The 23,924-nt window shown below is 38.9% G+C and overlaps 1 long non-coding RNA gene across 1 annotated transcript; it reads right to left on the bottom strand.

The window, feature by feature from the left end:
* Positions 1–10,648: 10,648 nt before the first annotated feature.
* LOC120323365 lies at positions 10,649–23,550 on the bottom strand. Its single transcript, XR_005563733.1, has 3 exons — positions 23,490–23,550; positions 22,866–22,909; positions 10,649–10,708 (listed from the first exon to the last, which is right to left on the bottom strand). It is a non-coding gene; the product is annotated as an uncharacterized LOC120323365 (long non-coding RNA).
* Positions 23,551–23,924: the final 374 nt, after the last annotated feature.

The raw sequence follows: 23,924 nt of genomic DNA, 5'->3' as shown, positions 1-23,924 counted from the left end.
GTCTCAGTTTAGGATATTTGAGGGTTCACTATATTTTGAGAAAAGGCAAATGTAGGAGAGAGAAAAGACTGAGTCCACCTCATCTCTAGATACAGTTTGGCTTATTTGTGTAGCACCATGAGCAAACTAAAAAGCAAAGTGAAAACATTCTACATTTTTCAGAAAGTCTAAGGTGGATAAAAATATTTTCAAATGTGAGATAAAGGACTCATTATATTATAACAGTAATATTATGGTATTATAGTAAACATTAATTTTAAACTTCTGAAATTAATGAGGATGGGATTTCTGTCATGGAGTTGGAGGGACTGATTCAAATATTTAACAGAAAGCTTATTTTTTATCAAATCTAGATGTTTTCACAGTAATGGGTTTCATTGTTTTAGAATGTAACTTGATGAAGTCAACACAAGATCATTTTTGTAATAATAAAAATTCGTCACATAAAACCCCTGCCTAATATTGCCTATGAAAAGGAAAAGCAAACAGACTTTCCTTAAGAATTCCTTTCCTGAGTATTGATAGGTGTAAATTAAAAGAAGATTTTTTTTTTTTAAAAAAAGCTATTTCTTGAAGAGGTTGAAAGAGAGTTCTATCAAGATTGTCTGTAGACAGATGCTTTACTTTGAGTGGATTTGCTGTTTGAATAAAGACCAGAAGTGCTCTGGTATTTTAAAATTCTTTAATTCTCATGTATTATGTCAAGCCTTTAACAATCAGACTGATACCCAGACAATGGGTTCACTACAGAGAGTTATCCTACTCTGCCTGGCATGGATGGTGTCTGGCAAATCCTTCCTGTTTTAAAAAAATCTATGAAAAATCAAGATGCTCATGGAGACAACACAGACTCCCCAATCTGCTTTAGCCCATTTGCTTTGCACATTCTTAAAGGCACAGTGCCCAGCAAAGCCAGGCTGGTCTTTTCTCACAACTTTGGTATTAATTTTTAAAAACTGGAGGGGAAAAAAATCAAACAGAATAAAGAAATAAATAAGTAAGTAAATAAAGACATAAACACTAAGGTATGGATGATTCCACGGGGTCAAACTTGCAGGTGCCCTGATGAGAATTTCAAGCTGCTGCTGCTGCTTTCTGCTGCCAGAGGGCAGGGATAGATGGGATATTGGGAAGGAATTCCTCCCTGGGAGGGTGGTGAGGCCCTGGCACAGGTTGCCCAGAGAAACTGTGGCTGCCCCTGGATCCCTGGAAGTGTCCAAGGTCAGGTTGGACAGGGCTTGGAGCAACCTGGGCTAGTGGAAGGTGTCCCTGCCCATGGCAGGGGGTGGGATGAGATGGGCTTGAAGGTCCCTTCCAACCCAAACCATTCTGTGATTCTATGATTAACACATAGGACATGATTGAAGCACCTCCCCAGTTCCCATCAGCTCCTGCCCCATCCAATCACCATCTGAGCCAAAAAACACACTGCTCAAACTTCACTACTCCTGTTTATTACCATAAAGTACATTATGCTATGTTTGGGAGGGTTTTTAATTTAAAATTAACTGTCAGTTTGACATCTAGTTTTCACTAAACACTTCATTTTCTTGTAGAATCACAATCCTTGTGGATGACAAGATCCTCTCTCTCCTGTTTGTAAACAGGGGAAGCGCTGCTGGCACAGCTTGTGTCGCTTCATTCTCGTCCTGCAGGAAGGGACAGTAGCCCTGATTAAGTCTAGTTAATGTTAACAACCACTGTCATATTAATAAGCATTCAGGGGGGGTTATTTTAAGGTCTGAGACACATTTTCCATGTAATCATAGAACTCAAGGAGGGAAGGCACTCAGAGGTCATCTGGTCTGTTCCCCGTGCCCAAAGGAAGGACCAGTTTAACTTCATTTGTCGTGACAGACACTTGCTGCCCCTCCACCACCATCTGACCTTCTGGGCATGACTTTACAAGCGCCCTGAGCAATCTGTTGCATTGTCTTACTGCCCTTTTTGCTCCAAGTTTGATCCAAATCTTTCTGTCTGCAACTTAAAGCCACTACAACCTGTCTATTTAAAGAGATTTTTATTCTCTTCCTTTCTGCAGGACCATTCTACACACTCGAGAAGGCCTTACTGTGCCTCCCTTCAGCCTTTGATTGGAAACAAACAACAAAAATGTGAAATATAAAATCATTTCCTAGAACCTGATGCTCTTCCTTCTCCATGCTATAATTCCTAATTGATTCATCTCTCTTGAAGTGCTCAAAATTGGTCACAGTCTGAGACCTGTGTGTGGGACAGAAGAAGTAGTTTAATCACAAATCTATCTGTACTCATGTAAAACTTCTTCTTTATAACCTATAATAAGATTATTACATTCTGAGGACGTTCTGTTGGCCCCTTCTTGCACATATTTTAACACAGTTGTCTGATATTTAGTTTACCTGGTCCAAACCAGACCATTTCTTTTCTTCAGAGCCTAACAGAGCTGAGCTTTGGGTGGTGTTTCCCATCTGCACAGGGAGGTAATTCTGTCCAGGCACCCCTGTGATGTTTATAGGGCTGGATGGGATCAGTTTTTATTCCCATCCATTTATATTTCTCTAGTTTGGTTTCCTTATCAATGAGTATTCAGCATGTTTTTAATCTCTAATATCAACTGCATCAAAAGACACATAACAAAGCCTGTACTCCACCCACAAAGCCTTCTGTTATATAAAGAAATCAGGCTGGTCTGATGTGGATCATTATTTAAAAAATGCCTGCTGGCTCTTATCATCTGTGAGAAGTAAAATAAAGCCAATTGCTCTGCAAATCCTGGCTCCTGTACTTTGCTTTTCTGAGGAAGACATCAATTTTCTTTCTCCCAGTTCTCCACCTGCCACAAACCCACAGGCTGTTCTGATATTTACTGCGCAAACACTTCTCAATATTAATCCAGACCACGGGTTCCAACGTGATTATGTTTTTATTAGTAGTACAAAATTCTAAGTAGTTCTCAATCAGAGAGAGCCCTGAAAACCAATGTTACAGTCATTATTACAGTGGCTAGAAGTATGATAACTTAAAATGTGCTTGTTCAAATAAAACTACATGTACATTAACTTAATTCTTTTAGATATTAAAAATAATTGCTAGATGTATTAAAAATATGTCCTGCCACAGTATACAGGGGAAAGATCTTGGACCCTTTACTCATTTAGCCTGTTTTGTGTTTATTTGACATTTTTCAACACATAAAGGTATCAGGAAAATTTTTAATTTATTACAGGATACTTGCATAAAACAAATTATTATATATTCACCATAAGCCACAGTACAAAATGCTACTCAATCAATTTGAATATTTGAATTCTTTTTAATCCCACAAATCACCTGCAAGATTAAAGCCTCAACATTGATCAAAATATATTCTTTTTCACCTATAGCATCAGCACCAGAGTATATTATTGACCCAAAACTCACAAAAGCAACTACCAAAAGCCACATTTTGTAAGGAAAGCAAATTATTTCTTCTTCAGAGCAGTTTGCGAGAAATGAGCTCCAAGATAATTCACTTTCCTAAACTGTTCACCAGTTCTAAAATCTACATTTTTCCTTATTCAAGGACAACCCTTGGGTTTATGACTAAAAAATAATGATAAAAAAGGCAATTACAGGCTGTGTTGTAAGTGGTTAAACTTCCACCAAGCAAGGTTAAAACTTTATAAGCAATTAATTTTTTTTTCTAGGAGAATATACCAGATAACTGAGTACAAAAGACAGAGACTTTACAGAAAGTAGACAAAATATAGCCAGAAAAATGGAGTTAATTTTGACTACTGTCCTGAGGAACTGAGCACATTTATACAAGGGTTCAATTTGGATCATTCCCTTTAAAGAGTGATTAAGCCTTAATCCAATACAGGCACATGTAGAATTGAAATTTATATTGCAGATTAATGGGAACTCATATCAAGATGTTATAATAAGTGGCACAAGCAGGTAGCCCATTTCACAGAATAAAAAATTATAAAAGGCAATATCTACTTTGTAGCAAGTGCTTCCAAAAAATACATTATTTTCCATATGCATAACAATACATATGCAAAACAGAGAGATTTGGGATTTCTTTCTATTTCACATTAGAGGAAAATTAACCTGTTCCTAATAATAAAACCAAAAGCTCTTTGAGTGCATTTTAATGGGTTCTTACCTGAGGAGTTCTTTATGCTCTTTTATTTGAGGAGAACATCTGATACCTCACCTGCTCTTAACATAATTCTGTTCAGGACATCAGGGGGTGTCAAACACCACATTTTTGTGGCCTGCAGATCTTTAAAACCTTCTCCAGAACTCAGAGTCCAGATGAGGAATTCAACCAAATAAACAACTGAATAAAAAAAAAAACTTCTCCCAAAAAGTGGAACAGCACGTGGGTCTGGGATAACACTCTAATGATCCAGCAAGGTTCTAAACTTGGGAATTTTTAGTGCTTTGATCCAGGAGCTTGGTTTGGCTCCTGAACCTTAAACCAGTCCCACCTTTTGCTCTTACACTTTGTGTGTGACACTGTTCAAGGACGGGCAGCAAAGTGCCCAGATCCTGGTGTCACTACTGACAAAACTTCATATTCTTGTCTGTTTTTCCTTTAAAACAGGCTTTTGTGTGGCTCTGACACAATTCTGAAAAGAAAATGTGCCTCCAGTATGTTGGGAAAGAACAAGGCTGAGAGGCACAGATGTTATTACTTGCTGCCATATGCTGTTAAAGCTTTAATAATATGCATTTATACTAAGTTATAAATGGTACTTCAGCACTCTGAATGTCAGAAAAAGAACTGTTCATTCCTTAGGAAAACACACCAACAAATGGAGCAACATTCTTAAAACTGCTGTTGCATTTTTGACTCCACACAAGTGGCTCCTTGGGGACATTTTTGTAAAGATCAAGCAGATCATTAGGAGTCCCACTAAAACATTTTCTATTGACTTTCTTATTTTCTGAAGTGGCAGTTTTGGTTTATGTTCTCATCTTGGTTTACTTGACAGGCACCTTTCACACACAATTTTCAGATATAAATGTGAGCCCCAGGCTAACACAGGAGCAAAGAACCAACCCTTGTGCACGTCCAAAACACGGCAATATTTCGGACACCTTTGCCACCACAAAAATTGATACACGAGCATTACCTCACCTGCCCCCTGGACAACATCTCTGCTACCTATTCCATTCATAAGATCTGCTACAGAATGTTTCAGAATGTCTTAGAATTCTGTCCAAAACTTCACATTTTGGAAAGACTTTCACTAAAGTGAAGGAATATTTACCAGAGGTTTCCAGCTCTGCCACTCACCTGACTTTGATAAGTTTCCTTCTCCTCTACATGGGTCTAAATTAAAAAAAAAATATTAATATCTATATTAACATTTCAATAGACTTTAAATCTTTTTTTTATTGTCATATTACTCATTTACTATTATTTGTGTGACATAAAAATCACAATCTTAACCATGCCAGGTTAGTAACTAGCTTAGTGGCCAGAAGTATGATAAATTAAAATATGCTTATTCAAATAAATCTACATGTAAATGTAGTTGTTTTAGATATTAAAAATAATTTTCATATACATTAAAAATATGTCCTGCCACAGTATACAGGGAAAAGATCTCGTATCCTTTACTCATTTAGCCTGTTTTCTATTTATTTGGCATTTTTCAATACATAAGGGCATCAGGGAAATTTTTAACTTATTACAGGATACTTGCATAAAACAAATTAGTATATATTCACCATAAGCCACAGTACAAAATGCAACTCAATCAATTCAAATATCTGAATTCTTTTTAATCCCACAAATCACGTGCAAGTGAGATTAAGGCCTCAAAACTGAAAGTATTCAAGTATAGTGTCAGCACCACAGTATATTATTGACCCAAAATTCAAAAAACTTGATTTTCATGGTACCAACAGCCATGGCCTGATCATTGCCAAAAGTTACATTTTGGGAGGACAGTAAATTATTTCTTCTTCAAATCATTTTTCAATTTATACTAATTACTAATCAAAATGAAATCTGAGATAGTTGTCTAAGAGTTGGTCAAGCTGACCCACTGTTCCACAGTATTGTGGTTTTTCCCTGTATCTGCTGTTAGGGGAACATATAAAAAGCCTTCTGAGAAGACAGTAGTAGTTTGTTTTGCTGTTTGTTTTGTTTGCAGTCAAGATGACAGATCCTATAAGCTTACAAAGTACCTGCCCTGCTTCTAAAAGAGAACTCTTCAGGGTAAAATTCAACTTTCAGCAAATGAAAAGCAAAAAAAGAACAAAACTCAAACTTTGAACAAAAATGCTACTTGGAATATGGTGGAAGCACTTTGTTGTGGTTATTTGGTGTATTTTTTCCTATTTTTAATGGAAACCCGCAAAAACTCCACGGTCTTTAGGAAAAGTAAAATAATTTAATTGTGAAATAACTCAGTCACAACCAGTTCAAGCCAAACAACTCAGAAAAACGTTTCCCCACCCTTTGAACGAAAGAACTGAGGACAAACTGCCTCGTACAAATGTTTGATCAGAAGCCCTGATGGAGCAGCCAAAGCCTTTCTGTGTAACTTTCTCTCCACTGTGCTTTCAATTGAGAAAATTCCTGCCCATTTATGCCATAAATGCAGCAGGTTTTATCTGCCTGCCTGTGAGAAAGGCTGGTGTACCTGTATCCCTGAGCAGATGGATGCAGGGAAGAGGAGGCGACAGCTCCAACAAGACCAGTCATGTAAAATGATTCCCCAGGAAATGTGAAATCTGCAGCCCTGACAGCACAACCAGGAGAAAGTTCTGTTAATTAAAACCTGAAAGAACAAGGCTTTTTATAATATCCATTCCAAATATGTTTTGTCCCCACTGTTTGCCTCCAGGAACAATTCCATTTTTCTGTTGGACTGTGACATGTAGAGTCATTTACTCTAAAACTTCTTCCCTTTTCTGACCTTCCTTAGTTGTTTTTATTTAATTTTAAACATAAGTCACTCTCCATCCTTTCAGATATCTGTAACTACGACTAAATTATGATAATTATGGATAAAACATGGAATGGCAGGTAAAAATAATCCCTCTTTCCTCTGCTTTCCAAGGCAGAGGGGAGTTCCCTTTCCCACCCAGCCCTTCCCACCCTCATATCCAGGCTGAGGGCTCCCTCTCCTGTTCCAAGACATTTCTCACCACTGTACTTTAAAGACAGACAAAACACGGGATATCTAATAGCACTCAGGAAAAATTATACCTTTCAATTCCTTAACATCGAGAATTTGGCAATCAACAGGGACTTCTCAAATCATAAAACATCTTTTGTCACAGAGCTTTGGCACCAACTGTGGCAACGAGACATTGCTGTGCACTGGCAAAGATATTATGAATGGGTCAGTAGAAGGACAGACAAAAAAAAAAGGTCATCCTGGGACAATCAGAACTCCTCAAGATATAAAAGCAAATAAAATAATAAACATAAATTTAGCAATTACTCTGTATTTACAGAGAGACTTGCCAATTATAGAACACGTAACAAAACAATGAATATTTCATTTTCTCTTCAATCTGGCAGAGAAGAAAATCACTGAGACGAAGCATTTCATCTACAGGAGAAGCACAGGCAAGATGCTGACACACACCATCAAAAGACAAAATTAAAAAAAATCTGAGAGCAATAGAACATATTAAACTTCATCAAAATCAGTCTATAAATATTCAGTGGCCACCCACTGCTTTCCAATTAAAATATTTGATTTCAAACCAACCAAACACAATTAATTTTTTTTAAAACAGAAATGGAACAGAAATCACAATTTTTATTTGGACTAGATAACAAAAAATAAAATTAAAAAAAAAACAACAAGACACAATCAATGAATAAAGGAAAGAAACACCCTAAAACTTTATGTGTAAGAAGGTAATAGATTAAAGTCATCTGTGGCAGGAGAAAAAACCATAATTTCTAATAGCTCTTTAGTCAGGCAATTTTGGATCTGTGATAGAAATGTGACACCTGATAGATGTTGAACTCAAAAGAAAAATTTTCAGTCAGCAAATAAATCAGCAAGCAAATAAAACAATGAAAATGTGAAATGTTACAGAACCACGAACAACTACAGGAGAAATAACGTGAAATCACTGAATTTAATGGAAGTCTTTCCAGTGACATTAATACAATTCCCAGCTGGCTTTTGTGCTGGAAGCTGACGGCAGTTTGAGGTGATACAATCATTTTTGATCACTAAAACCCAACGGTGGCAGATCCCTTCTGTTTGGCTGAGTGTCCGTGTTGGAGGGAGGGGGAAAGAGCTGCCATTAGAGGGAGATGAAATGTTCCACCACTCCCCATCACAACTGAGAGCCACTCAAATATTTCTGGCAGTGCCCTTGAGATAACCACCTGCCACATCATCAGAATGTGAGTTATTTTCTGATGTGGTTACATTCCTAAGCCCCTTTTTTCAGTGTAACATATTACTTTTTAGTGGCTGGGACTCCACACAGCACGTGTATTAATTTCCCCCTCTGCCGACGGAATTTTTAATGAAGATAAATTGCAATCGTGACATTTACATCTCAATGATTTCCACAATTGAAACATTCTCATAATACTGGTGCACATGCTGTAAGTGGGTTATGCAGCCAGATACTAAAGCAATCATTTTATCATTGTCAGAGTGAATATAATGCCTACAGCAATCAATTGGGCTTTTATGGGAACAGTTATCTCAGCTGTTTTTGCATTGAAAAAAATGCACTGAAGTACCCATTATCCATCTCCACTGTCAAAGGACAAGCCATGATCTTAGCTTTCATTCCCAGGAGTGGGAAACTCTGCCTTACAATGAAGATCAGAAGACAAGAAAGGACCAAAGTGGTCAGCAATAGCCAAGAGCAAAAGGCTCAAGAGCCCTGGGAAGAATAAACTGAAGCTACCTGACTCTGGGAACAGCACTTGGGTCAATTAGAAGTTCAGCTGTGGGTTCTGCAGCCCTGGAGGGGAGGAGATTGGGCCTGGTCAAGATGAAGAGAACTGAAGACAACAAAGGTGCTAAAAAAGAGATAGACGAGTGAAAAATGAGGAGGTTGCAAGAGCCCTGGTTGGAGAGAAGTCCTAGAGGAAGCACCAGCACGGATGTGGGGGGAAAATGAGGACAGATTGTCCAGTTTTCTCTATAAAGAGTTACAAATCTAAGTTTTCCAAGAGCTGGGAGAACAGCCAGGACAAGCTTTTCTGCAGCCACTGCCCTTTATTTCCAGCAGTTCCAGGAGTCAGGGGGGTTCACATGTTTCGGGTCCTTGGGTCACTTGGCCCTTTGCTGTTCCAAACTGCCAGAGTGGCAAAAAAATAACATGCTTTGGTTATTATTGAGTCTTAGGGAAACTGCAGCAGTAATCAATAGATATTTTATGAAAGAAGGGTGGGTGACACACAGGAGTCATTAGTAGGACCACTTTTTTTGTGGTTTAGTGTGACTCATGATCATTCCCTACACCCCAGCAAAAACACCAGAATAAATTTGATTCAACAGTATTACAATGGACATACTCCAGCAGAACTTATCCCAGAATCTACAGGTATTCCCAATTAGATTTGGAGAACATAAAATGTGGATTTTTTTTTTTTCCCTTTCAGGTTGTGCCTGATAACACAGACCCTCTAACTCATTAATATCTGAGCTGATGACATCAGCAAAGTCTTCACATTCCTAAATTTTGTAAACACCAGGCCTGCAAGAAAGACAGGAAACTTCCAGTGGTAAAGTTCCTTGAAATAATTTCTGGGTTTTTTTGTAATGCATTGAGTCTCCTGATCTGCTCAGCAAGAGATATTATAGCAATAAATCTTTTTATACTTTTGAAGAAAAATGAACAGCAAAGGTTAAGGCTGGAATACACTATTTAAAATAAAAGAATAAATACTTCTGCCAGCTATTTAAACATTCCATGGCCAGATACACAGAAGCAAATCTGTTAATGTTTCTGTTCACACCATCGATCCTTGCTCAGAGCTTGCAAGTTCTGCAAACATAAACCCTTAAGTCCTCAACTTCCATACTTCAAATTTGCAGAATTTTCAGGAATTTACTAGGAGAGAACAATTTCTTGAAGTTATTGTGAGAAGGTCCCACCAGGAATCAACGTATTCAGATACCTCACAGTGTACCCAAAGAGCAGGACACTTAATTCATTAGCAAATGTAGTGCTCGAGGTGAGTCAGGTACATTCAGGTACCTGCACACACAGACATGACTCAGAAAGGAATTGGCAATTCTGAGGTTCCTGCCAGGCAGGAGTCTCCCTACTGACAGTTGTTTCAATAAAAATTTATTTACTTGTCATTGAGTATAGATTATTTTTAATCACATATTTATCTGGGCAGATATCAGGCATAAAAAGTATAATCTAGCAAGAAAAATTCCACAGTTCTATTAATTCCAGGGAGGAAAATGGGAAAAGGGACTTTGTTATTGCTTATTATAAACAAAAAATAAAAATCATAAAAGTCACTGGGTATGCAAAGGCAGCTCAGTTCCCCACTCAGTTTGGTAATTAAGAGTTGGAGAATTACCTGTGTCTATGCTGCTCTTTAAGATGCAGTTCAGTAGCTGGGAGGAATCTGGCAGACTCCCAGATTTACCTGCTCCCTGACCAGGCTCTTTTGCTGTCAGGCTGTGCCTCCAGGCAGGATCCAGCAGCATGGCAGCATTCCTGGCACACTGGCACCTCGCTGCTCACCAAGCCACACTTGCAGGGCTGACATCTAAATGGATGCCAAGGAGAAGTAAAATTGAGGCAATTTCACAAAACCCATGACAGATACTCAAGAGAAAATCCACGGACAACTGTTAGGAAGAGAAAGAGACTCACTTTTCAGAAGCCTAAACCTACATCTCAGGATTCTGGCCTAAGGAGAGGCAGAAAGATACTTTACCTGTCCAAGGTCCCCTGGAAAAATTCAAACAGCGCAGTGAATTGAGCCAAATAAAGACACCATTCCCTGGAAATCTCTTCTCCGCTAGTGTGGATGATTGAGCAAAAACATCTCAGCCCTCTGTGAGCTGTTTCAATCCTTTATTGCAAAGGCTACTTGTATTTTCACTACCCTACCTTGAAAGGTCTCGTTCTTGCCTTTGATTTCAGCTGGTTCAACTTGACACTCCCTTTTTCCCCCCCAAAAGCAGTTTACTAACTCCTGAGCTACTGTGACACGAGAAACACTCTTTATACTAAAAAGCAGAGATGTGGAGAATGGCATTATGCATGGCAAGAGCTCGAGAGGTGCTGGGAATAATATTCAAAGAACAGAAACGTGAGAAGTTCGAAGCTGCCAATGGAAACAAAGGGAGCAGCAAGAAAGGAGACTGTAGAAAATGTATTGTCAGTGACTCCTGGCCTGGAATTGAATCCCTAGGTGAGTGCTGGGGAAGTCTCCTGAATGCTGATAAGGTGCTTAACATTATCCAGTGCTTGGGCTGACTTTGTGAGTAGAGAAAATAGAGAGGGAGAAACGGAAACACAAAACGGGGTTCAAGGAACTGGGGACACAGCGACCAGAGAGCTGGGAGGCAGGGGGGAATCCTGCACAAATCCTGAAAAAACAGCCTGGAAGAACAACAAAGACCATTTTACAGCCATGGCTCTCACAGAGCTCAGGGTACTCCCTCTGCAGGACACCAAGGTATGAGACCATGGGATTAAAGAACCCTCAAGGGGTGACCAGTGTTCTCTTCCTTCTTTTGTTTATATTCAGGACATATTTTTACTCCACTGAGAAGATCTGAATTGAAGCAAGGAGTGTTTAATGTTTACATCCAGTTTTACACCACCACCACGAAATATTTTGCCACTAATAGTCTGTGCTGGTGTATTTCAGTATCTATTATTTTTAGGTCAATGCTCCAGATATTACAGACGTAGCATTTTCAGATCATAAACAGCCATCAAAAATTAATACTACTTTAGTAACAAGAACATAAAGTATATAACTTAACATAAGGAAAAACCTTCAGGAAACAAATCTGGAAGGACAATTTTAAACAATTTTTAGGATTTTGACTTGTTTTGGATCTCCTGAAACTTGAAATGACAAAGCTCTGCTTTTAACAACATAAGATGGAAAATACAACCATCATGTATTTTTTAAATCTCATATAAAGAGACACCTTGTAACAATTCCACAGCAATGAAGTTGTCAACAGTGTGATCAGGTTTCAAAACATTTTAGATACAAAAAGAAAAAGCCAGCTTTGAAAAATATCAATCCTACTTTTAAAAATAAATTTTTGAACGTATCTTAGAATCCCACCTGATTGTACAACCGCAAATTCAGACAGTCTAAAATAAATCAAATTTACTGATATTAAGTTGAAAAGCAGTAACATATCTACGAATGTACTGTTTTCATTTCTAAATCCCTTCATACACAGTAAGGACTATATTACTTTGCCCACCCTCTCACCAAGCAATGGATGTTTTCATTACAAAGGTAACTTGAAGAGGTGGAAGAGTTTTGGAGGTTTTTTGACAAAAAGCTGTCCTTTTCAGCAATTTATTGACTTTGAATAGTGTCGTGGTTTGGGACCCCCAAAAATCCAATTTCTGAGCCCAAGCCTCCCCTCCCACATCTCACCCCAGTGTGAGAGGGGTTTTCCAGACACAACACAAGACTCAATATGGGGGGAAGGGAATTATATTACAATCACTACACAAATAAATTTTATAATACATTATATACACAATCCTAACCATCTCTCCTACGATAAAGCAATATTTACAATGGATCAAATTTCTCCTCCCTCCAATAAAAGTTCAGAAGGGAAGAAGGAAAGATCCTTTCCACTCTCAGGGCAGCAGTGTCTCTCTTCTTCCATGCAGCAGTCATAGCTGAAGTTGTAGCTGGATTTCTTTCCATTACACACAGGGGGTCTCCTCTCACCCCTCCACACTGGGGTGAGATGTGGGAGGGGGGCTCGGACTCAGGAATTGGATTTTGGGAGCCTCAAACTATGACAAATAGCCTACAAAGCTTTGTGAGAAGACATCTTGACCCATGAACAGAGAGCCAACCTTAAACTCTCAACTCTGCTATCCAAAGTCCAGCTTAGACAAGTCAGACAACATTAAGCAGCAAGTTTTAGAACCCATGTGAGATTTCCCTGCCTGCTGGGTTTCCAAAGTAAAATGCCAGACTGTTGAAAACAAGATATTCTGTGGAGCACTGTCAGCCTGACCAACTTTGGAAGGTAGGAAGGCATCCAGGTGCCTTTGTGCCTCAGTGTTTGGACAAACTCCTCCCGAGCAGCTCATCTGTGAACAAATGTGGCTCTGAACCGATGCCAAGGTCGGGGATGTGCTGAGTAAGTACCACTGGCAAGTCAAGATGCCTGAGGGCACCTTGAGCTCATACACCCAATTTTTCCACTATGTCAAAGATGATATGAGGGGAGATTACATCATGTAACCTGCCATCTCCTTCCTTTTTGTGAAACCCTCGTTCTCCCCCAGGTTGTGAAGTCCCTCCCGTGCCTGGAGCAGCTCCCAGGCCTGGCACCGAGCTCCAGTAAAGAGGGACAAAACACTGATTTGGGGTGAGCTGGGCTGAACCACCACAAAAATATGTCACCACCTACTTATTCAAGTTGCAGGGGAAATCTGTGACCAGCAGAGCATGAATAAAATGCAAAGCTCTGACATATCCAATGTCTTCCTCCGGGTTAAAACAGGGAAGGAGTGGAAAACACATCCCTGGCTGTGCTGTCTGTGGCAATCCCAGCCTGGCCCCATGCTGACAACCATCTTGCAACACAGAAGGCAACCTCTTAATAAACACTAAACCCTTCTAACCTGAAAGATTGCAACCACTCTAATTACCAGACATTTTAATTGTTCGACGAAGGTTCAGAGAAATATCAGACACTCTGGGGCCAGAGAATAATAATGATAATTTTGCCTTTCTTTTTCCTTTTGACAGGACACAATCCACTGGGTGGTATTTCAGAGTGTGAAATTAAGAGGCAGATGCCCAGAAATGTAGATATTTACTAAAAATAGACCTCATTGAAAAGGGTTTGCAAGATTTTGCCATAAAGAAAAACCAGGTTTGTTTTTTTCACTTCCCGGCAAAATTTGTGTTTCTTCTCTGGCACGTTAATTACTCAGAGACTGTTGCTTTTTAGAACACTTTTGTCGGGGATATCTCAGTTCTTGCATTTAGAAACAAATTGGTTTAATTACAAAACACTAGATATTTCAAAATATTTGTGAACACGCCTGCAAATTATAATCTGTATAGATTTTAACTTACCTTTTTCCCCTTTTGTGCTCAACAGTTGGACAACACTGGAGACAGTGAGGATAGTTGCATTAAAAATTATGTGGTAATACCTTAACTACACGAACCAGTCCATGTAGAGCTGTTACTGTCACTATGGAATATAAAAGAAATCATGTAATTATGCCCAATTAAAAGGCAGTCCTGTTGCTTGTGACAGTGGGAATTTCATTATGCTGGAAAAAGTGAATAGATACTAAACAGAAAATGCCAGTTTCCAACAAGTAAACTATTACAACAAAATAAATAACAATAAAATCGATTTCATTGTGTCATATGCCTTTTGTTTCTGTGGGAATAAAGTTTTATTTCCCTCAGTAATTTTGTTTGCTGAAGGAATGGATCCGAGAATCACACCAGAGAGATCTTGTAATTCACAGCTCCAGTTCTTATGCCCTGAAAGTCCTTTTTTTCAGAGCTTTTTCTCCCTTAACCAGGCAAAAAGCACATCCTTTCATATCCCCACATCACCATATTTCATATTCTTTCTGCTCTACTTCAGTAACTCCTCTGGTGACAGGGAAGGTTATTCAGGTCTGGAAGGGTCTCTGCTGAGTTATGGCAAACATATTTAGTTAAGTTTCTTTTTTTTTTTTTTTTTTTTTTTGATAGTATCATTTGGAAAACAATCCCAACTGTTTGTCTGAAGCTCACCCATGCCCTCCAGCACACAACATTTGAAGGCAGCTGCCAAAACAGCAAGAAGTCTGCTGACACCCCTGAGTTTGCTCAAAATGAGGTGCAGATCTCAGGGAGCAAAGGAAAGAGGGAGAAAAAACACATCTGATGCCTAATTAAGAGCTGAAGACCAGCCCTTACAATCTGAAATCTTCCCTCCTCTCTGCAGTAAATGTTTTGTAGGTTAAAAATTTAGTACATTATAAATTTAAAATTTTTCTAATTTGTTATAAAGGCTCTTCCTTTATCATTCTTTAGGACTGCCTCAAAATCATAGAATATTTGCTTAATTATTGAGTGTTTTAATAAAATGCTTGGAGCTGGGTTTGAAATGTTGATCTCCCTTCCAAAAGGAAAGTGTGCCTGTGAAGATCTTCATGGTGCTTAATATACATATTTTACATTGCACAGTCTTACCATGGAACCATGGAATGGTTTGGGTTGGAAGGGACCTTCAAGACCATCTCATCCCACCCCCTGCCATGGGCAGGGACACCTTCCACCAGACCAGGTTGCTCAGAGCCCCATCCAGCCTGGCACTGAACACTTCCAGGGACTATTATCCTAAAAATATTGCCTCTATACTAAATGTTGACCAAATAATATGAATTTCACATAGATCAGCATCAGAGAGGTTCATACACACTGAGCTAAGAAAAACACCAATTCACTTATGAAGAATTTGTGACTGAAACTCCCACAAAGTTAAAACTGCAATGCTTTACAATTTGTGTAGAATATTATTTGCAGATTGCACTTTCTGTCCATGAAAACAACAGCTCCTAATTGTGCCATCAACTGGTTTAGATGACAACATCCAAACCCTTTGTTTAATTTTCCATTGCTGAAAAACTGGGATCCATTCAATGTTCCAAGACAGGCACCCTCAGATATTAAACCACCTTTTTGAGACTGTTTGTTGTGTTGTGGTGTTTTTTTTTTCAATTGAGTTCTCTATTTTTGTTACAATGGGCAGTTAAACCAGCTGTGGAAAAATCTGTGACACTTCATTGGCAGGTCACATCACTTCATAAAAGAACATGTTTGATATGAAGATAAAGTCTGCCCACAGATTATCCCTTTGTACAGTTTAAGAGTGGCACATTTCAGAGGCTGCACTTCACTACAGGCAAAACCCAAACACATTTCATTTTTCACCTCGTGCTGATACGATCTGGAATCAGTGAGATGATGGGAAGGGAGGGCAGGGTCAGAAGAAAATAAAACCTTAGAAGTACACAAATAAATCCTTACTAAATAAAAGCATGTAAAAGCAGTTCAGAAAAAAATAGAATTTAAAACCTCAGAGGTTAATGTACATAAACAATGCGAGAACTTCTCAGGAGATGGGAAATGATGCTCCAGGTAAAACAGTGGTTCGAAATGATTTTGAGAAGTAATTTAAAAATAATTCCTGTTGGAATAGTTTAAGTTTTCTACAAGATCCTGTGGTCGTATTTATGCATCAACAGACATTATTGGAATTTGTTTGGATATAAATGCATTGGAGAACAAGATAATTACGGAAAATTTTAGCTGTTCAGACACAGACTGGACATCAAATTCTCATTTATTTAGAGAAACAACCACCTCAGAAAAGGTACCGAGAAAAAGCTCAGAGAGAATGAAAAAAACCAAACTCAAATCAGTAAAGAAGCTGAATTTCAGAAACTAGAAACTGAAACCTGACAAATTCAAGGTGGTTTTACAGTGAAAATGAAAACAAACAGCACAAGGATGTTTCATCATGTGAATAGGAAGAGAACATGAAAAGACAAAGTGAGGCATTTAAGCATTAAGATAAAACACAATCTAGATACAGTCAAACATGCAAATAAATACATTAAATTTTGAATAACAGTAGTACTGAACCTGGAGCAAAACTAAAATTGCCAGGGGAGGGTGAGAGCACTGTCGCTGAAGTGAGTAAAGTGTTGAGATGAAGCAAAATATTTGCTCAGCAGGATAAGAGAATTCTCATCCCAAAGTATGAAAGTAATTGATCTTTTGATTTATTATTTTTTTTAAATTAAGGGACATCAAATGACTCTCCCAAGAGAGCACTAAAATAATTATTTCATTTTTAAATTGAGAAATAAATGGTGAGAGCAATTATGGACCCATTCTTGCATCTCAGGCGTATGTAACAATTTAAACACTCTTAAGGGGTGGGTAGAAGTAAAGACCTAGAAAGGAAATGGCAAATCAGTATCCAATGGAGCCCAGGTTTCAAAGGAAAGATCAGTGATATTGATCTGCTGGTTTTTCCTTTTTTTTTTCTTCCCTTTCTTTTTCCCTCTAAGAGAACTAGTTTCTTAGAAGGGAAAATGAGATCAATCTAATCTATCTGGACTTCAGTAAAGCACCTGATTAATTGCCAGGCTGGAAATTAGTGGTTGAATCAGCTCAGATGAGGATCAGCACTAAAAATGAGGGTGGCCAGAGACCCATCCGAAAGAGAAGAGGGGACTGATGACTTTAGGCTGAACTGTCCTGTGACTGCATGGATTTACATTTAATGACTCAGAGGGTTTATTCCCTTGTCATTTTGATGCCATTATAATAAGGAAGAGCTACCCACCATCAGGATTCTTCCAGAATATACATTCCATACAGAGATGTTTGCCTATGGAGGACTAATAAAGAATAACAGCACGTAGGTCCATCTAAACTACGACTGGGATCATATTAATCTTTCTCCTAAAACCACATATGAATGGAAAGGTAGGTGCTGGCATTTTTATGACACTGTGGTGTGTCAGTCTGTGAATGATGACTGTGAATAAATATTGCATTCAGGGAATTTTAATCTCCCTTCCATCCGAAGTTCATAACGATATCCATACTAACAGATTTATATTCCCCAGCCAGCCAGTCCTGGCAAATGACAAACCCTGGCATTCAGTTGCATTAAATGATAATTAGTCAGTCTACCTCTAATCTGATGGTTAATAGATCATGTCAAAGGCTTTCTTATGGAGAAGATTGAATTGGAATTTCATCTATAGCATTAACATAATGCATTACGATAATGGGTCCCAATCCCAGACCTGAAGCTTCAGGGAAGTTTGGATATGGAAATTAAGCTGAACCCAAGCTTTCTGCCTCAAGTGTCTCACTGTGCAAAACCAGAATCTAGGCATTTTTCTCCTGCTGAACTTGGGAGAAATTGAGATTTTAAATAGGTAATTACATTACCTGAGTCCAGTGTGGCAAGGCAGTGCTTCCAAGATTTAACCACTAATAATGGGGTGACTAGAGAATCTCAGGAAAGAAAGCAGCTTGGTTACCTACATACAAATTCCCAGGGCTGTGAAGGTGCTCAGCTCATTCTGCCATTCCAGAGGAGCAGCAGAGTATTTTAGGTATTTTTTTCCATACCTGGCAGGCCCAGATATCTTTCTTCCTTTATAGGCACAGGTTCTCTTGTGCTGGGAATCTCTGTGGCCTTTTGAAAGGTTTGAGGGTGCCAGTAGCCCAATTTCCACAATTCATAAAGCATCACATTTGGAGTTCAGGCTGGTAAACAAAGCCAGCTTCAGAGAGAGACAACAGAACCACTAAGTGTAGATTTGTAAACTGCGTTCCCTTCACAACAATCCCATATTCCCTTCACACATGTCAGCTCAGAACCTGCATGATGAATAACAGCGATGTGTGCAGCATCCACAGCACAGCACGAGCCATCAGACTGTCCTGCAGGAATGTTTTAGGGACAGCCAGACTTCAGGGACATTTTACTGACTGTGTCCATGTGCAGCTTGGCTCCAATCAGTCATTCCTGAGGACAACAATCAAATTGAACACAACCCACAGTCATTAACATCATTAATGGATGAGTCTCTGAGGAGAGATAATTTTGTGCTGCCCTTCAGCTTTCTGGGAGACAATTCTTGGAAGAGACTGTCATGTTTGACATCCCCTCTCTGATCCCCAATCCCCTGTTTCTCCTGAGCTGAGTCCTCGTACGTGGAACTTCCACCAGAAACGTTGCCCTGCTCCTGCCGTTCAACTGGGTCTGTGAGGATCAACCTCTCCTCTACCAGACTTAGGTATTGCAAATGTTTCCTTTGATTAAAAACTAATCCATATCAACCCTTCCCACTGGGCACTCTGAGATGCCCAGAGAAGCTGGGGATGCCCCATCCCTGGAAGTGTTCAAGGCCAGGTGGGATGGCACTTGGAGCAACCCAGTATAGTGAAAGGTGTCCTCGACCCAGTCATCTGATGTCTGTCCTAAACACCTTCAAAAGATGTTGAAAAATCAATTTTACTTGTATTTTTTATTAAGGGATAAAACTTACTCAAATAGAAGGTGTAAGAAATTAAAAATAAAAATCTGCTCAATAAATTCTAATGTGATTTCTATTTCAGTCAGGGAGACGTATAATAAAACAGAGCATTATAACACAAGACATTTTTCTTCCAAATACTATTCTAAAATGCCTTAAAGATTAGAATAATATAATCACTAAATTAAATAGCTCATAATGGAAGTGATCAAATATAGTATTAAGAGGCTCAGACAAATGAGAAAAGCTGCTTTCCAATAAGATTTTAAAAAGATACAGCAAGTCACTGAGGCAGAGACTCAGAAAGGCTCTTCCAGATGGCAAGGCCTTCAGAGGAATAGGGGTTTGCACCAAAGGCACTTCTGTGGGAGAGCAAAGTGAAGAAATGGTTGTCAAAGCAGTCAAAAGAGAGGACAAGTCAATAGAAGGTGACAAAATAGGATACAAACAGCAACAGCAATGGCCAGATCGACTGGGACAGCTCACATTTACAAAAGGATTTTGTATAAGAGGAGAGAATTATATTGAAAAATAAAGGCAATGAGACCACAATGTGAAGTGCACAGGTAACATCATTGAAAAAGTCGTACAGCCAAGAGAAGCAGGATGAGGAGACAGTGGTGAAGGCAGGAAAAAGAGAATGATCCCTTTGTTCTACTGTTTGAGCCAAAGGTGGAAGAGATTTGTTGACAGAAATGAAGATACTCTCCAGAGAAATGGACTTGCAATGTTTCTCAACAATCACACTTCTTGAAGGTTGAGGAGATTAAAGACCTGTCAAACTGATCTACACCTATCACACACCTGGGGAATGTGTATTCCTGCACCTACAGACACTGGAAGGAATAACAACATCAAACCAGCAGAATTTCTTACAACATGAAGAAATTTTGTCATTTCTGTGCTTTGTTCCAAACATGACGTTATCCATAATCCTCTGGGCTTTTGTGGGAATTTTGCCTGAAATGTGCCAACGTGACTACTCCCACAAGAGAGCAGGCTTGGATGTGTTCCCTCTGTGATGTGTCTGACTTATGAAAATAAACCATTGATGAGCATCAATACAAACAATCAGCCCTGTAAACATTTCTGCTGGGCTTGAGAATCGCTCTGGAGATGCAGAGATGATTATTCAGCAAATTCCTCTGCAATCCCCAAACTGATGAGCACAATCTTTCATCCAAGGTCTCCTCAGTGCTCAGGGGAATTGTCACTGCAGACACCTCTTACTGAGCTCTATCATTCAGGTAACATCATCCAACAGGATTTTCATCCACTAAATTAATTTACAGTAAACAGGATTTTTCTGAATGCTTCTTTGGAGAACAATATCATTCTTAAAGAGAAATTGAGCAGATGCTTTTAAAGAACATTAGATTTCAAGCACAAATCCACGCTGACATTTATGCCCGAAACATTTCTACAGCAGGTGGATGATCTATGAGGATGCTCCTCCATTGCACAGTCATTCTTTGCAAACTCAAAATTCATCTTAAGAAACAAACAATATGAATACTAAAATCTATGAAGTATTTCATGCTTAAAAAGAATGCTCAGCAAGAGCATTTTAAATAACAGGGAAGGAGCAGGACAAGTGCCTGCATACGGAATTAAATAAAGTGGATCTGAGAGGTAAAAAGGACCATTTACTAAGATCCCAATTGAACCTGAAAAATAATTGAGAGTTAAGAAATCTACCTTCTTATTTTAGCAAGAGTTTATTATTAGAAATATTTTATTATTATTTTATAGGCTTTGAGACTCCTAAATTTGGGAATCAAGAGCTGTGCATTCCTAACTGTGCACTGTCTTTCCTCAGTAGGAACTTTCGTGGATCAACCAACTGCCACAGTTTGATTTTATGGGAAAAAGGCAACTCCTGTGCCATCAAGTGAAGTTACAGCCTTGATCACGTAAAAAGTTACAAGCAGGAGTAAAGAAATTCACACAAGTAATGCCATTGATCTAATTTGCTTTGTACTAAATCAATCTCAAGGCAATTTATTCACATGCAGAACTGTTTCCAGCACAGAGTCCTCACAGAACGTCTTTTAAAAAATTGGAAACAATCATCGTAATTGTTAAGCAGGAAAATATTTCAGTGTTGAAAAATGACATCTCACTGGAAACTAATTATAAACAGAGACGGCAAATCTGTTATTGTGTCCTGGCTGTTTAAGTTAATTAGTTGGGAATTCATAACTTTGCAGAGATTATGGACCAAGATCTTCAACAGAGAAACTCTGGAAACATTTTTCCTTCAACGTTCCATTTTAAAACTTAATTATTACTAAATGAGAAGCAAATGGATTTATGAATGCAAAGGTTTATAGGGAACATTATCAAATTAAATACTAATTACTTCTATGAGGTAACTGCCAAATGTGTTATTTTGTATTTGGGAGCTGAAATAGTCAAAATATCTACTTTTTTTTGAACAAAATTTCCGTTTTTGAAATGCAGCCTCCCTGCAGCTGAACTAAACCTACACACACAACTCTCTCCAGCAGACTTGATCAGAAATAATTTCACAAACTCTTCACACTCCACGGTTTTGTAGTTCCTTGTGGGCTGAGGAGTGTTGGGAAAGAAAAAAAACAGGAATAACCAAAATTCCTAGCAGTCTCCTCATGTACATCTTAGCAAGAAAGCTCTGAATGCACAACTGGGGAGCCCAAACAACCCCAGACAGCCTAAAAAGAGAGATTAATGACATTGCTCAGTTACAGTTGAACTGCTAAACTGCCTCAAATTTTCTGTCTAAAAGTTGCACTGTAACTAAATAAAACCTAAGGAAACACTCCCATCACTGGCACTGTCTTTACCAGGATTTTATGGATGCTTTTTCATCACAAAAGAAAAACAAAACCCAATAAACAGCACCTTCCGGTGCCTCAAGGGCCTCCAAGAGAGATGGAGAGGGATTTTGGACAAGGGCCTGGAATGACAGGACAAGGGGGAACGGATTCAAAGTGACAGAGGGCAGGGGGAGATGGGATATTGGGAAGAAATTTGCCCACAGAAGCTGTGGATGCCCCATCCCTGGAAGTGTCCAAGGTCAGGTTGGACGGGGCTTGGAGCAACCTGGGCTAGTGGAAGGTGTCCCTGGCCACGGCAGGGCATGGATCAGGACAATTTTTAAGGTCCTTTCCAACCCAAACCGTTCAGGGATTCTGTGATTATTTTTATTTTCCATAAGTAAGGGAGAAAAGACATGAAATATCCTGTGAAATACACTGGTAAACAATGTGGAGATTAGGAACAAGATTCCTCTGTATTTAACTGGAATGAGCTTACTGTAAATCAAAAGCTTAAAAGTTTTAAAGTTGTAATTGGATCAGCAGGGCTCTGACAGTTCCCTGGTTTTATAGCAGTGTGGATCTAAAAGAATGGCTTTTTCTCAAAAGAGGCTCACAAGAGACAAGCAGTAAAAAAGATCCAGTCTGGGATACATTTTTCAAAGGAATTTCAAATAGACTATCAAGCTCTTAATGCTCTTTTTGTATTAGGAGTAAACAGAGCTCCAGTTTAAACTTCAGAATGTAACATACCCTACTTTGCCAACTTTTTCTCATTGCACCCAAGACCCCATTATTTGACAGATGACAAGGACTTACCTGATTGTCTGCAGTGTTTGATATCCAATCTTGACAAGCACAGTCTATTAAATTAGAGGAATGCCAGCCAAAGAGAGTGACAGACGTTTCCAGAGACAAAGAGGAGCGAATAAAAAACAAATACTAAGATTTTCACCTGTGCAGCCCCAGCTCACTGTTATCAAGACTCTTATCCCTCAAAGATAATGATTACAGCTCAAAATAAAGTTAGTGACTAATATTCTGTGGAGAGCAGCACAAAATTCATAACAAATGCTTATAACCCTATCCCTAAAATCCATTTATCTGAGTTCCACTGACTTTCACTGGGTCTTAGACATCTAAGCCAGTGAGATGCTTTTGAATAACAAACCCAGAAGAGCTGCAGATAAAACTCTGGGCATCTTCAATTCAGAAAGTTCTGCCTTTCTGGTACAGAAATCCAAAATGTGATAAAATGTCTGCCCTGAATAACAGCACGAGCCCAAATGTCTGCTGAGGGATCCTAAATAAAGGGTCAAGGCTCAAGGCATCACCTCACTGGGGCTTTGTGAAGCCTCCTCTTTGAGGACTTGAGACCTTTGCAGCCTTTGATATCAATAACAGTGGCAATAAGGAGTTGGATTTTCCCCCTCCAGTCTCTACCTGTGTATTCCAGGTAAATCTCTGGTTATCCATCAGCATTCCAGGCACGTGGAGGGCACAGAGAAGGGAAGGCCACCTGTCAAGCAGAAAAAGAACAAGTGCTATTAGGGAGGATTTTACAAAGTGACAACAGCTCAAGTAGCAACAGGGACAGTGCAGTTTATATGCTTAAAATATAAGCAGGAAAATAGCCTGGACCAAAAAAAACAAAAACACCTTCCAGGGGAAATTCCATTAGGGAGATCAAGGACCAAGTTGTGTTCTCAATTTGTACAAAAACCAGCTTGGCTATAGGGCAAATGCATTAAGTGTTTGACAACCCAATAGAGCTTTGAACTCAGCTTGATCTCATCTTTTACAGTGTTTTTTTATTACTAGTTCATAATTAAACTTCTAACAAAAACCATTTTATGTTACCAACACAGGCCAAGTGAA

Source organism: Pipra filicauda, unplaced genomic scaffold, assembly GCF_003945595.2.
Source record: "Pipra filicauda isolate LSUMZ 115617 unplaced genomic scaffold, ASM394559v2 scaffold244_size1468961_pilon, whole genome shotgun sequence".
Taxonomy (NCBI): domain Eukaryota; kingdom Metazoa; phylum Chordata; class Aves; order Passeriformes; family Pipridae; genus Pipra; species Pipra filicauda.
This window is presented reverse-complemented; position numbering and strand designations above follow the sequence as displayed.